Source organism: Cydia strobilella, chromosome Z, assembly GCF_947568885.1.
Source record: "Cydia strobilella chromosome Z, ilCydStro3.1, whole genome shotgun sequence".
NCBI classification, from domain to species: Eukaryota; Metazoa; Arthropoda; class Insecta; order Lepidoptera; family Tortricidae; genus Cydia; species Cydia strobilella.
This window is the reverse complement of record NC_086068.1, coordinates 48,795,695-48,809,293: the sequence shown is the minus strand read 5'-3', so window position 1 is coordinate 48,809,293 and position 13,599 is coordinate 48,795,695.

Genomic DNA, 13,599 nt, shown 5'->3' with positions numbered 1-13,599 from the left:
TTGGAACTCCTTGAAAGGACAAGTTTTATAACTGTTCTTTGATTGAATTATTTGTAATGCTAACATCCATTCTAGTAACAAAAGAAGATATAATAAATCATTTTAGATTATTTGGCCTTTTAACCAAAATTATATTAAATGCGCTCCAATCTTTATCTTGCTCTAATTTTTTTTATCCCAGGAACAATATATATAAGGAACAAAACACTACACGGCGATCTCATGCGAAAAATAATAGAGTGTAGGATTGAAAGCCATCGCGGAAAGGGAATACTTACCTAAGAAAAGTTTCATGTATCAAATAAAAAAATTGGATAGACGTAGTCGCATATAAGGAGATGAAGGAACTTGCATAAGATTGTATGAAATTCTACAGACACAACATTATGACATAACATTAACCTTCTCTTTAGCATAAATCACAAATGCCTTCCATGGCATCTCCATCTTTTAATTTTGCCTTCTCTTACAGTATTTATGTAATCGTCGTATCGTGCCACCAACATGAAAGAAGAGGCGATCCTCTTCTGTTCTCAATCATCTTCAAAAATATCTTTTTATCTTACTATATTTAAACTTTTTTTTATTCTTTGTTTTGTTCAACGTCATACCTTCCATCCGTCCCATTTACCTCATCTAAAACACACAGCGCGTGCTGTGTTTAGGCGAATTTTCCGGATCCGGTCCGGATTCGGTGATTTTAACTGAATGTAAATTTGTGTTCTTCTCTGAGCGTAAGCGTGAGCGAGATGGTAGAGCGTGCCCGGGAGCGCGGTTATCATGTTTTTTAATTTTTTTTGTACGTTTAAGAGTCTCCGGCAAGCTCGGTTAAATTTCACCCTCTACCCTAGAGAAAAAAAAAACAAAATCGCTCTCCTTCTTGATGCGACTGTAAACCAACTGCATACCTATCATTAGGGCTAGCGCTCAATTAGGATTATTTTAAGTAGTTGACGAATTATCCTTATCACTAGACTTATAATTATCCTTATGTCACTATGTAGCCGTGCGATTGCCAACTCATTATATGTATATAAAAAATAAAGGTATCTAATATTGTTACGGTTTTAGCACCCCCTGGCACTGACTAAAATAACCGACTTGGTTTCACATTACATCTCAAAACTTTTTTTAGTAGAACTGCGTTGCGAGACTTGCATCTTTTTACATGTAATGTTTTTGATGGGATTAAATGTACCAATCGCTTAATAAATGGCCAAAATATTGGATTTTTTTTTAAATAAATATATATATGTATTTATGTATATATATATATACACACATACATACATACATACAATCACGCCTATTTCCCGGAGGGGTAGGCAGAGACCATGGATTTCCACTTGCTACGATCCTGACATACCTCTTTCGCTTCCTTCACTTTCGTAACCTCACTCTTGACCTGGCCTTTCTTCAGGATTTCCCCGATCTGATCAGAGAAAGTCCGCCGAGGTCTGCCCCTTACAACTCCCGTTTCTACTTCTCCCTTATACACTCTTTGTTAGCCTTCTTTCACTCATTCTTTCCACGTGTCCAAACCATCTCAACATACCTTTCTCAATTTTTGTCACAACATCTTCGTTCAGTCCAAACTTTTCTCTTATCACACTGTTCCTAATTCTATCTTGTAATCTCACACCACACACTTCTCAAGGCTCTCATTTCCACTGCATTCACTTGGCTCTGATGCCTCTTCTGCCATACCCAACTTTCGGTACCATACATAAGTATATGCACCAGCACCCCTCTATGCACAGCCAACCGTGCTTTTTGAGACACCTTCTTTTTTCTTCCTTTTTTACTTCTTTTTCTTTTTTCTTTATATATACTACTGGGATTTCGTATTTCCGTGCGGCGCGGCCTGTGGTGCGGCGTGCGGCGCTGACGACGATTTTTGTTTAATCTTTAAAGGGCTGTATATTTGGAACCATGGCAGATAGGTACTCCAAACATGTAGAAAATACGTGTTATTACTACTGTTATTTTTTGCAATAATTATTATAAAAAAATGTATTTAAAAAAATATGGGTCTCACTACAAGGAACTCATCAGGGTCTGTAATATTGGCCGCCATCTTGAATATCTCACTTACGGTCAAGATTTCGATCGAGCAACTGGAAATTCAGATTCAACGGGCTCAAATTAGGTTAAAAACCCCGGTTGCCAAAAAGTAATATGAGTTGCCAGTCGACATCGATTTTTTCAAAAATATGACCAGACTACTCCCATACAAACGGAGTTAATTTTCGTTTTCATTTTAAAACTACGTGTGGGATTGTAATGAAACTTTGCGCATAAATGACATGAGCTATATCTATCTAAGTCTGTAATTAGTTTATATAGCTCTAGTATATAAAACAAACGAAATAGAGCAAAAACAAGTTTTGCTCGAAAAACTTAAATTCGCTGTATTTTTTTTACTATTGTATAGAAATGGATGAATGAATTGTATTTGATTATTAATTTGAAATAACTACTTAGTTTTTAATAGCTCCATCCCATGAAAGAAAAAAAAGGAAAATACAAATCTGTAAGAAGGAATTTATTACAGTATAGAAAATATCTAAATTAAACATAAGTTAATAAAATAGTCTACTTCATTTGGCATAACATCATCCCTATTATCCTCGTAATCTAAAAAGCCGTATATTGTTATGAAAGTCGTATGCAGTTACGACGTTTCAGCTTAGCACGGTAGTATTGAAAAATTTCGTCATATTTATTCCAAATACTAAAGTTATCTGTACCTACGTGAAATAGCTATTTATGCAACAAGTGCCGAAATCATCTTTTCATTTCTCATGCTCTGAAAGAGGGTCGTTGTTGTTCTAAAAGGTGTGCAGAAAATGATACGTGTCTGCACTAGAGCATTTTACGTTCGAAGTACGATTTTTAATTTTTTTTAAGATAAGCAATTGAAATTTGAGTTTAAATGGATTTGTTATACAATTTCCATTCTGATATTAGACTGTCCATTCCATAAATAACGATACTTTTGCATAAATTGTTAACTGAAAGTACCCTTAAGAAATACCATAAAAATGAATACTTAGTCATGTCTTAAAGAAAACACATGCATTTTACTTTCCTCGTATTCGAAATGAAAAGTAGAGTGTTTAACTCGGGTGAAAAGCATCATTTCAGCCTCGGACTATTGGCGCTCTCACTGCGTTCGAGCGCCAAAATACCTCGGCATAAATGAGTGCCTTTCATCCCTTGGTTAACAATCTACTATTACGCACTTGTATCATACAATGTTTTACTATGCATTGTGCGAGTAAATGAAAAAACATATCATGGCAAATTAGTTTAATTATTAAAAGGAGTGTTTTAAATCGACACGAGTTGCCAATTACCTATTCGCACGTGTATCGTACAACGTTTTACAGTACATATGGCCCTTTAAACTTTCGACATATGCACGAAAAGTGGTCTTTACGCACTAGTGCGAGAAAGTAGCACCATATGTACTGTAAGAAAAAAAAATTGAAAACAAAAAGCACTAGTGCGGAAAAGTAGTACTTTCCGCATGATATGGCTCCGTAGGAAACGCACTTTTCGAGCACATGCATTGTAATAGGTATTTACGATACAAGTGCGGAAAAGAGGAAACACGACCGCAGGGAGTGTTTTAAATAGACACGAGTTGCGAATTACCTTTCCGCACGTGTATCGTACAACGTTTTACAGCACATATGGCCCTTTAAACTTTCGACATTTGCACGAAAAGTGCTCTTTTACGCACTATTGCGAGAAAGTAACACCATATATACTGTAAAAGTCATTCCATTGGCCTTGGTATGAGCAGAATCACTTCTGAGTGAGAAATTTTTTATTATAAAAAACGTCGTTTTTATAAACCGACTAGCGACCCGCCCCGGCTTAGCACGCTGGTGCAATGCTGATGTATTATACTATAAACCTTCCCCTTGAATCACTATTTAAAAAAACGCATCAAAATCCGTTGCGTAGTTTTAAAAATCTAAGCATACACAGGGACAGACAGACAGCAGGAAGCGACTTTGTTTTTAACCGACTTCAATTTCATAGAAGGAGGTTCTGTATTCGGTTGTGGGTATTTTTTTTATGTATGTTCACCGATTACTCCGAGACCCGTTGTCCGATTTGAGTAATTATTTTTTTGTTCGAAAGGAGCTACTTCCAAGTTGGTCCCATATTAATCTGGTTCTGATCTGATGATGGGATCCCTGAGGAATTGAGGGAACTCCTAAATTTTTAAAGGAACATGTATGGTGATTTGGGTGTTTTCATAAGCAACTTGAGCATTTTCTCTCGAAAACGACCAATTTGATGAAGTGGACCTGATGATGATGATTGTTTTGATGATAGTGATGATGATTTTTTAATGTAGGATGTTCAGCGATTACTCCGAGACCCGTGGTCCGACTTTCTTTTACAATTCTTTTTTTGTTTGAAAGGAACTACCTCCAAGGTGGTCCCACATTAATCTGGTGCTGTTCTGATGATGGGATCCATGTGGAATTGAGGGTACTCCTTAATTTTTAAAGGCAGATGTATGGTGATTTGGGTGTTCTCATTTTCTCTCGAAAACAACCAATTTGATTAAGTGGATCTGATGATGATAAATGTTTTGATGATAGTGATGATGATTTTTCTTAATGTAGAATGTTCAGCGATTACTCCGAGACCCGTGGTCCGACTTGAACAATTCTTTTTTTGTTTGAGAGGAACTACCTCCACGGTGGTGCCACATTAATCTGGTGCTGTTCTGATAATGGGATCCATGAGAAATTTAGGGAACTCCTCAATTTTTAAAGGCACATGTATGGTGATTTGGGTGTTTTCTTAAGCAACTCGAGCATTTTCTCTCGAAAACCACCATTTTGATGAAGTGGAGCTGATGATGATGATTGTTTTGATGATAATGAATTCAGCGATTACTCCGGCACCCATGATCCGATTTGAGTAATTCTTTTTCTATTTGAAAGAAATTACCTCTAAGGTGTTTTCGTTACATTTTTGGTTTTGATCAGCTGATGGTGGAATCCGTGAGGAATTGAGGGAACTCCTCAATTTTTAAAGGCACGTGTATGGTGATTTTGGGTGTTTTCTAAAGTAACTCATCAAGCATTTTTCCTTCCAAAAACCACCAATTTGATGAAGTGCAACTGTAGCCTAACCACGAGTTTGACACTAAATATTCGCTAGCGTCTTCGTAACTTACTTTGTACACTAATATGCCAGTACGAGCGAGATGCATAAACAGTAAGTTACGCACACGATAGCGAATATATCAATGTCAAACTCGTGGTAAGGCTACTGATGACCACGGACGAAATGTGGGACTTCTCTCGTATGTGTATTATGATTTTTGATGTAGTGTTGGAAACAACCAAAGAGACTGAGAGGTGAGGGGTAGGTGTGAGAGGTGAAGGTAGAGGGTATTAGTGTTTGGGAGGTTTGAGGTTGGGGGTTGAGGGGAGGTGAGTTAAGGGGTGGGAGTTAAGGGATTCGGGGTTAGGGTTAGGAGTTAAGGGGTCTGGGGTTAGGGGTCGGGGAATGGCGGTAGAAGGGTTGGTGGTTTAGGGTCAAGGGGTTCAGTGATCAGGGGTTGATGTGCTGTGGGTATGAGTGATCGGGGGGTTTGAGGGATTGGGTCAGTGGCGGGGCGGAGAATGGATTTAGTGACAGGAATGATTTCTCAGACGGACTCGAGGAAAATTCTGATTATTTGATAAAGTTAAACATGATTATGTTTTTCATTCATGCGTCACGCTCTTAAAAATGTCTTAAAACTAAAAATGGAAATAGGGTTCCGTGTTTAAGTATATGCGTTACCCACCCGCGTTATATATTTAGCCACCCGTCACTGACTGTCATCTCGGTCGGACTGAAGTTGCCAATCGGGTAGTTTGTAAGCCCTGCCCAGTGCCCACCTTAGGGTATTAGTATACGTTGGGCTATAATTGAGCGGACAGAATGCTTCCATGTTTTATTGCCGTTCACTGGTCGTGACCCATTGGCGGATCGCGGACGAAATTTGGGTGGTCCCTGAAACATAAGACGACATGCCGACCGATCGGGTTAACAAGCCGGTACTAATATTTTTTCTAAGAGGGGGGTCCCGAAACTCCCGAATTTAGCAGTTTCTATTAGGTGGGTCGGAGGCCTCGGAGCCCAGTCAACTTTGGGAACCATTGAGGTAGAGAATGCCTTTTTATATATTTTATGCTTTTTATACCTGTAAAACCATGTAATTACTGTATTTAAAAAAGCATATTATGTGATAAGTGTAATTTATTCATCTATTTAATTCATAAAAAAAATAGATTCATCCGAGGGCCGACCCCGGTCTAAACGCTTGAAAAAAATTAGGGGTATGTACCTAGTTTCATTACAGAAATGATTAATGAGATTGATTCTGCCGCACCAAAGCGGTGCGTGTGCGTATGCGTCCTTAGTGTTCCTTGTTGCTATCTCTCTTCGCGATTGGCAGGGGCAACCGTAAAAAACCGCTAACAGTAGGTAGTCTACATACTCTACATCAAACCTGTAGAACAGAATGCTATATGTATAGTAGTTGACTGGAAGAAAATCTAAAATTTGGTAAGTAGAGTCATACCAAGATAACTCTGCAGCGATTTTTATAGCTCATACCTACGTGCAAGTGTTATTTTAAACATCAAACTTCTCTGAAATTACTACGTTTAAATAACCCTGGCACGTCTGTGCTAAAAAAATCGCTGCAGAGTTATCTTGGTCTGACTCTACCATATTTTTTATAGCCGGAAGGTTTTCTTAGAAAAAAAAAACCGGCCAAGTGCGAGTCGGACTCGCGTTCCAAGGGTTCCGTACATTACACAATGTTTTACAATTTCCCTATTTTTTATGTGAAACGTGAGAACTAAATAATCCGTAGGGGTCGGATCAAAAACTAAGTAATTAACTCCGACTCTTGCTTGACTGCACATTTCTAATAGGTTTTCCTGTGATCTATAGGTAAAGAGCTATTTTATATAATTTTTCAAAAATTTTGGTTCGGAGATAAAGGGGGGGATGGTCATTTCTCAAATAACTTCTACTGTTTATTTTAAAATTACAAAAAAAAAAATGTTTTGAGATTCTAATAACGAAGCTCTTTCATTAGATATGTAACACGATCTAGTTTTAAAAACTTTATTTTTTAATTTTCTCATTTATCCCCCAAAGTTTACGTTACATATCCGTCTTTGGGTTACAAACTTACGTATGTGTACCAAATTTCAACTTAATTTGTCCAGTAGTTTCGGTGAGAATAGGCTGTGAAAGACGGACAGACAGACAGACAGACGCACGAGTGATCCTATAAGGGTTCCGTTTTATCCTTTTGAGGTACAGAACCCTAAAAAAATAAACTCTTGGCTATTGGCAAAAAAACTGAATGTCGTTATTGTATGTTTTGTTTATTACTTATATTGAAAATTAACCTGACTCAACAAATAGGTAACGATTTCCAAACAATGGATTTAAAGAGCTGCATAATAATTGTATTTGTCCTTCTCGTAGTCGATCTGAATCAGCCGCGACGCGACGTGAAGTTAGGTATTATAGTGTAGAAGATGTTAGGGTAATAATGAATGGGGTCTGTAAGTAACTGTTGTTTATCATAACGATATCATTCTCGCTTGTTACTGTAGTGTCCGGCGCGAATGAGAGCGCGGCATAACTCGCAGCATCCTTTGTAATAACACATTATCAATCCATCCGTTCGATGACCTCAGGTGAAATTTGTATTCAATTTCAATCGATCTGACTACCTTTCAAAAGCGACCCAGTTGTATGCTTTTATTGGCATCATGAAGCTTGTTGGTGTCATTATGTCTCCTCAAAATGAATAAAGTACCTAACCCACAATTGAGTTTTTTGCCGCTTATGAAAGTTTTGACGTTTTACTAAAGGTACCTATAACTGTTTGTACCGATTCGTACGATATCGGAACGTTGTAGCCCTCTAATTTCTTCGGCCACATATTCGACATTGTAGTGATAGTTTTGGTTGTCTGGTAGAGGTTGGCAAGGAGCAACGACTTAACAAACAACCAGAAATATAATCAAAATATAAATACTTATGTCAAAAATGTGTTCAGTTAGGCTCAGTTCCGTTAACGGGGGCATATTTAAAGCCACGAAATTAGAAGCGAAAAAAAGAATTGGCCCGCCGCGTGAAACTTGCACCGGCAGATGACCTCAATTACTAATTACTTTTCAATTTAGTTATTTTCATTTATTAAGAGCCCACTGGGTCCCACTGCTGGGCAAAGGCCTCCTCCCTCTTTTACGGAGTGGTGCTACTATTTTCCGGGAATATTTTTTTCCAATTTGCGATTTCTGCCATTCGCAACTTTTACCACTTTATTTTTACTCCACAGCTTCCTTTCCCGAAAGCATTTCTAACCAATTTGCATAATTTCCAGCTATATTGCATTTTGTTTCACTCACGGAATAGTGCCATTTGAAAGAGCCTAGATAGGTGCGACGACGAGCTAAGCGATGAGGAGTGTGTTAGGTGAACTGCGACCAAAACAGTGCGCCAAAACCGATATTTTATTGTACGATATTGTTTTACACTACATTAAAATAAGAAAAGTTATCCAAATTATGCGAATGGTTAGAAAACCTATCAGGAAAATAAGCTATTATATATAGATAATAAATATAATAGGAAAATATGCGAATTGGTTAGTGATGCTTCCGGAAAAGAAGGCTATTTAGAAAAAAGAAGGTGGTTAATATTGCGAATGGAAAAATAGCTTTTAGCCCGTCGAACGATCGCCAAACCACAAATTGATGCAAAGCAGTTTGACCCATACCTATTAACCTGTGGAAACACACGTCTGATACTGACTCGCTATCACTAAAATTGAGTTAGTATCATACGTGTGATACTAAGGCGCTTCCATCCCTTAGTTTTACACCTAATATGCTGCGCTCCATAGCTCTCTGGCAAATCCCGAGTTGAGACTTCAGAGCTTCCGTCAAAGACCAAGTCTAAGCACCGTGAGAACTGGAAGTACACAAGTCCATGAGCCTGGGCAAACAGAATAGTATATCTTTTTTTAAGTGACAGAGGCATTGTATCCCTTCAGTCATTTATATTCAACTGAAAATAAATAAATAATTTATTTATTCATGGCAAACTACATTTTATGCCGTCAGACGTATGAGCAGTTGCTGGAGGGGCATCAGGAGTAGAACAGTCTCGGCTGAAAGCGGTAGCTGCGCCCGAGTCTGGGGCCTGGCTGCACGCCTTACCGTCGTCACACTTGGGGACGTTGTTAGATAACGATTCCCTAAGAATTGGTGCTGCGTTAATGCTCGGGTGTAATGTGTGTGAGCCACATTTGTGTGTCTGTGGGGTAATGGTGGAGGCGAACGGGCACCATGGATTGAGATGTGTGCGGTATGCTGGTAGGTTCCCTCGACATCATGCAATCAACGATATCGTTCGCAGGGCGATGGCGTCGGCTAACCTGCCGTGCGTGTTGGAGCCCCAGGGTCTTAGTCGGACGGACGGGAAGCGGCCTGACGGTCTCACTCTTGTTCCTTGGGCTAAGGGGCGGAATCTGCTGTGGGATGCTACGTGTGTGAGCACATTTGCGGCGTCACATCTTGCACAGACTACGCGTGCGGCTGGGGGAGGGGGGGGGGGGGGCTGCGGAGAATGCGGCGAGACAAAAACATGCCAAGTACTCAAACTTAAAGCCGGTTTATGATTTTGTCCCTCTTGCTGTTAAGTCAGCTGGGCCTTGGTGTTCCGAGGCGTAGGGTTTTGTGAGGGATCTGGGTAGGCGCTTGCGGAATAGGGGTTGTGATCCTAGGTCAGGTGCGTACATGGTCCAACGTATATCATTGGCGGTTCAACGGGGGAACGCCGCTGGTATTATGGGGACGTTTGGGCCGGGTACTTACCGGATTAGGGTTTAGGTTTCCTCTTTTATGTTATTATTATTGTACTCATTTTTGTTTTCTTTTTTTAAATTAATATTGACGATGCGTGTTGCAGATAACTTACGTGTAAACGAACGTTCTGTTTTGACGAAACCTGAGGTGGATGAGCTTTTTGTAATGTAACGAAGCCTGCGCTGTGGATCTGATGGTATGCCTTTTTTTGGTTAATAAAATTTTGCATCGAGTTGTCAAAAATACTGCCAATGTTTAATAAAGAATGTTTCTTTTTGTTGTCGAACATTGGAATAAATTTTTGTATTAACACACATTTTAAAATAAGTGGTAATTAGTAAGGTTTTGGCCCGAGTCTGCCCTTGCAAATATGTATAATCTAGTTTCCGTGTTATTTTTTTCATTGCATTTGATTAAAACGTGTAAATAATTAAGAGTCCCTTCCCCGGCAAGCTCGGATCTCCATACAAACGTAGTTACGCTCTCATTTTAAAACGACTAGCTAGATTGCTCTGAAACTTTGTACTTACAATAGGATAAAGTATATCTAGGTCTGTAATTAGTTTATGTAGCATATACCATAGTAAAAAAATACAGCTAATTTAAGTTTTTCATACAAAATTTATTTTTGCTCTATTTCGTTTGTTTTATGTACTAGAGCTATATAAATTAATTACAGACCTAGATATACCTCATGACATTATATGTGCAAAGTTTCATTACAATCCAACTCGTAGTTTTAAAATGAGAACGGAACTCCGTTTGTATGGGAAAGTGAAATTCGGCTGAGTTTGCCGGGGACTTAATAATAACGTTTGTAATTTAGTGTTTGCGTCCTCGCTAAAACTGTAAATACGGAGTAAGCATGGGAAATTAGAAACTGCAAGAGATTTATAAATAATTATTTTCTAAAGAACCATGGAGTCGATTATCGGGTTAAGAAAAGAATTAAATCATATACAGGATGTTATATAGATACTTTTGGCGCGTTGTTCTATCGGCTACTATTGACGGCGACTATCATTTTTAAGTTGTTCATAGCGACCATGGAAGCCGCGGTTCAATCAGCTGAGCGTGCCTATGTAATGAGTATTCGGAATAAGCGCCCCGGATCCTGTCTGTCCAACCGTTGCAATATGCAGTCGTCAACTAAAGTATTGGGGCAGGACGGCTGGGGGCAGGATGTGTGCTGACACTGCTGACGTATTCAATCAGATGATGAACCCTGTTCAGCATTATAAGTGAGCGTTTTATACGGGATGTGTAGCAATGTAACTAAGTTCATTATTTCAATTGTATGTACTAATAAGTTTATTTACACGTGTTCAGAACTTTCAGAAGCGTACTCTTATGTCATATGGTTTATCTGTCCTGGGCCCTACAGAAGACCAGCGCTGGCTTTATAGCTAGCATAATGCTGAGTTGGGTCCATTTCATGATGCGCTAAGTCTGCCTCCTAGGTATATTATCTATCTTCTATAAATATATATAAATGCACGCGTCCTGACTGACTGACTTAGTGACTGACTCATCAACGCAGAGGCGAACCCAAGCTAAAAAAGTTGAAATTTGCAAACCAGGTTACATTTATAATATGTACAAGATATAAGAAGCGATTTTGAGAAATTCAACCCCTAAGGGTGTTAAAAAGGGGATGAAAGTTTGTACGGGGTTCAAGTTTTATTTTACGCTATGAGTTTGAACCTTAGGTAAAAGATACATTATTAAAAAACAAGAAAACTAATTTCAGCGTTTTTGAAAATTCATCCCCTAAGGTGGTGAAAAAGGGATTGAAAATTTGTATGGAGATCAAATATTGTAATGAGTGCGAAACTTGAATCTTTGTATAATGGCATATTATTAGAATACAAGACAAGTAATTTCAGCGATTGTGAAAATTTATCCCCTAAGATGGTGAAAAAGGGGTTAAAAGTTTGTATGGGGTTCAGGTTTTATTTTAAGCTATTATTTTGAGACTTCGTAAAAAGATATATTATTAAAATACAAGAAAATTTATTTCTGCGTTTTTGAAAATTCATCCCCTAAGGTGGTGAAAAAGGGGTTGAAAGTTTGTATGGAGATCCAAATATTTTTCAAGTGCGGTAATGGAAACTTCGTATACGAGCATATTATTTGAATACAGGAAAAGTAATTTCAGCGTTCTTTAAAATTCATCCCGTAAAAGGGTTAAAAGGGGTTGAAAGTTTGAATCCATTGTGATTTCGACGTTTTTGGAAATTCAACCCCTAAGGGGGTTACAAAGAGGATGAAAGTTTGTCTTGGGGTTCAAATTTTATGTTAAGATAGGAACTTGAAACTTTGCAAATAGGTACTATATTAAAAAAAACAAGAAAACCAATTTCAGCGTTTTTAAAAATTCATCCCCCTAGGTGGTCAAAAAGGGGTTGAAAGTTTGTATAGAGATCAAATATTTTTGTGAGTGCGGGACTTGAACCTTTTTATAAGGGCATATTATTAGAATACAAGAAAAGTAATTTCAGCGATTTTGAAAATTCATCCCCTAAGGTGGTGAAAAAGGGGTTGAAAGTTTGTATATGGGCATATTATTAGAATACAGGAAAAGTAATTTCAGCGTTTTTTAAAATTAATCCCCTAACAGGGTCAAAAAGGGGTTAAATGTTTGAATCCATTACAAATGCGAAAACATCTAAGAGGCTTGAGAGGATAATCGGGGACGTTTTTTTTTTCAGTTAGGGGCTTGAACATCGTAGTTTGTGAAAGACAAATTTCATGCGTTGTATAATTATTAAACATCAAACATTTATTCAGCAAATAGGCCACAGGGGCACTTTTACATGTCAATTTTTACAAGCAATAAAATTAACCAAAAATTATAAAAAAAAATTACAAATATGGAATCAATAAAATATTAGATACTTTTTAGAGATGTATCCAGACACGTCAAATTACACAAAAAAAAACTAATAAAAAATATACAAACAACAGACAAGTACTAAAATTGTTTAGAGATGTAAAAGTCTCTAGGTGTCAGAGAAAAAATTTATATAATAAAAAAAACGATCATCAAATTATCCATAGAGGTGTAGGTGTCTCCAAGACTTGAATTGTTATATAAGTAATAAAATTAACAAATGATTAACCGTCCCTTCCGTCCGTTCCGTTCCGTCTTTTGCTCCATAATGTTCTATGCTCATGTAAAATACTTATATAACCACCAACATACACATCCAGTAGGCCGAGCACATGATTGGTGCGACAGTACCTCGCCGCGAGATAGACTACCCGTCTTTTACTTACTGTATGAATTAACGGGGGACGGGTAGTCTATGTCGCGGCGAGATACTCTCGCGCCAATCATGTGCTAGCCCGGCAGGCGTACGAAGTCGCGGGCAACAGCTAGAAAATCATAAAAAAACTTAAATAATAAATATAATAATATGGACGTTTTCCAACAGTACACATTTTTCGTTTACACCTTGTAGCTAGTATTACCTATTAATGATTCATTATTCTAGGTCAATTCAAAACATGTGACACATAATAGTACATTTCGATGCTAGTGCGGAAAGTATGTCATTACTGCACGAGTACCGAGATTCTTGTGAAGAATGACATTTCGAACGACGTTTTTTAATACAGTTGCGAAAAAATAAGAAAAGCAACAAGTAAGGAACGGAATTCGAAACTTTTATAT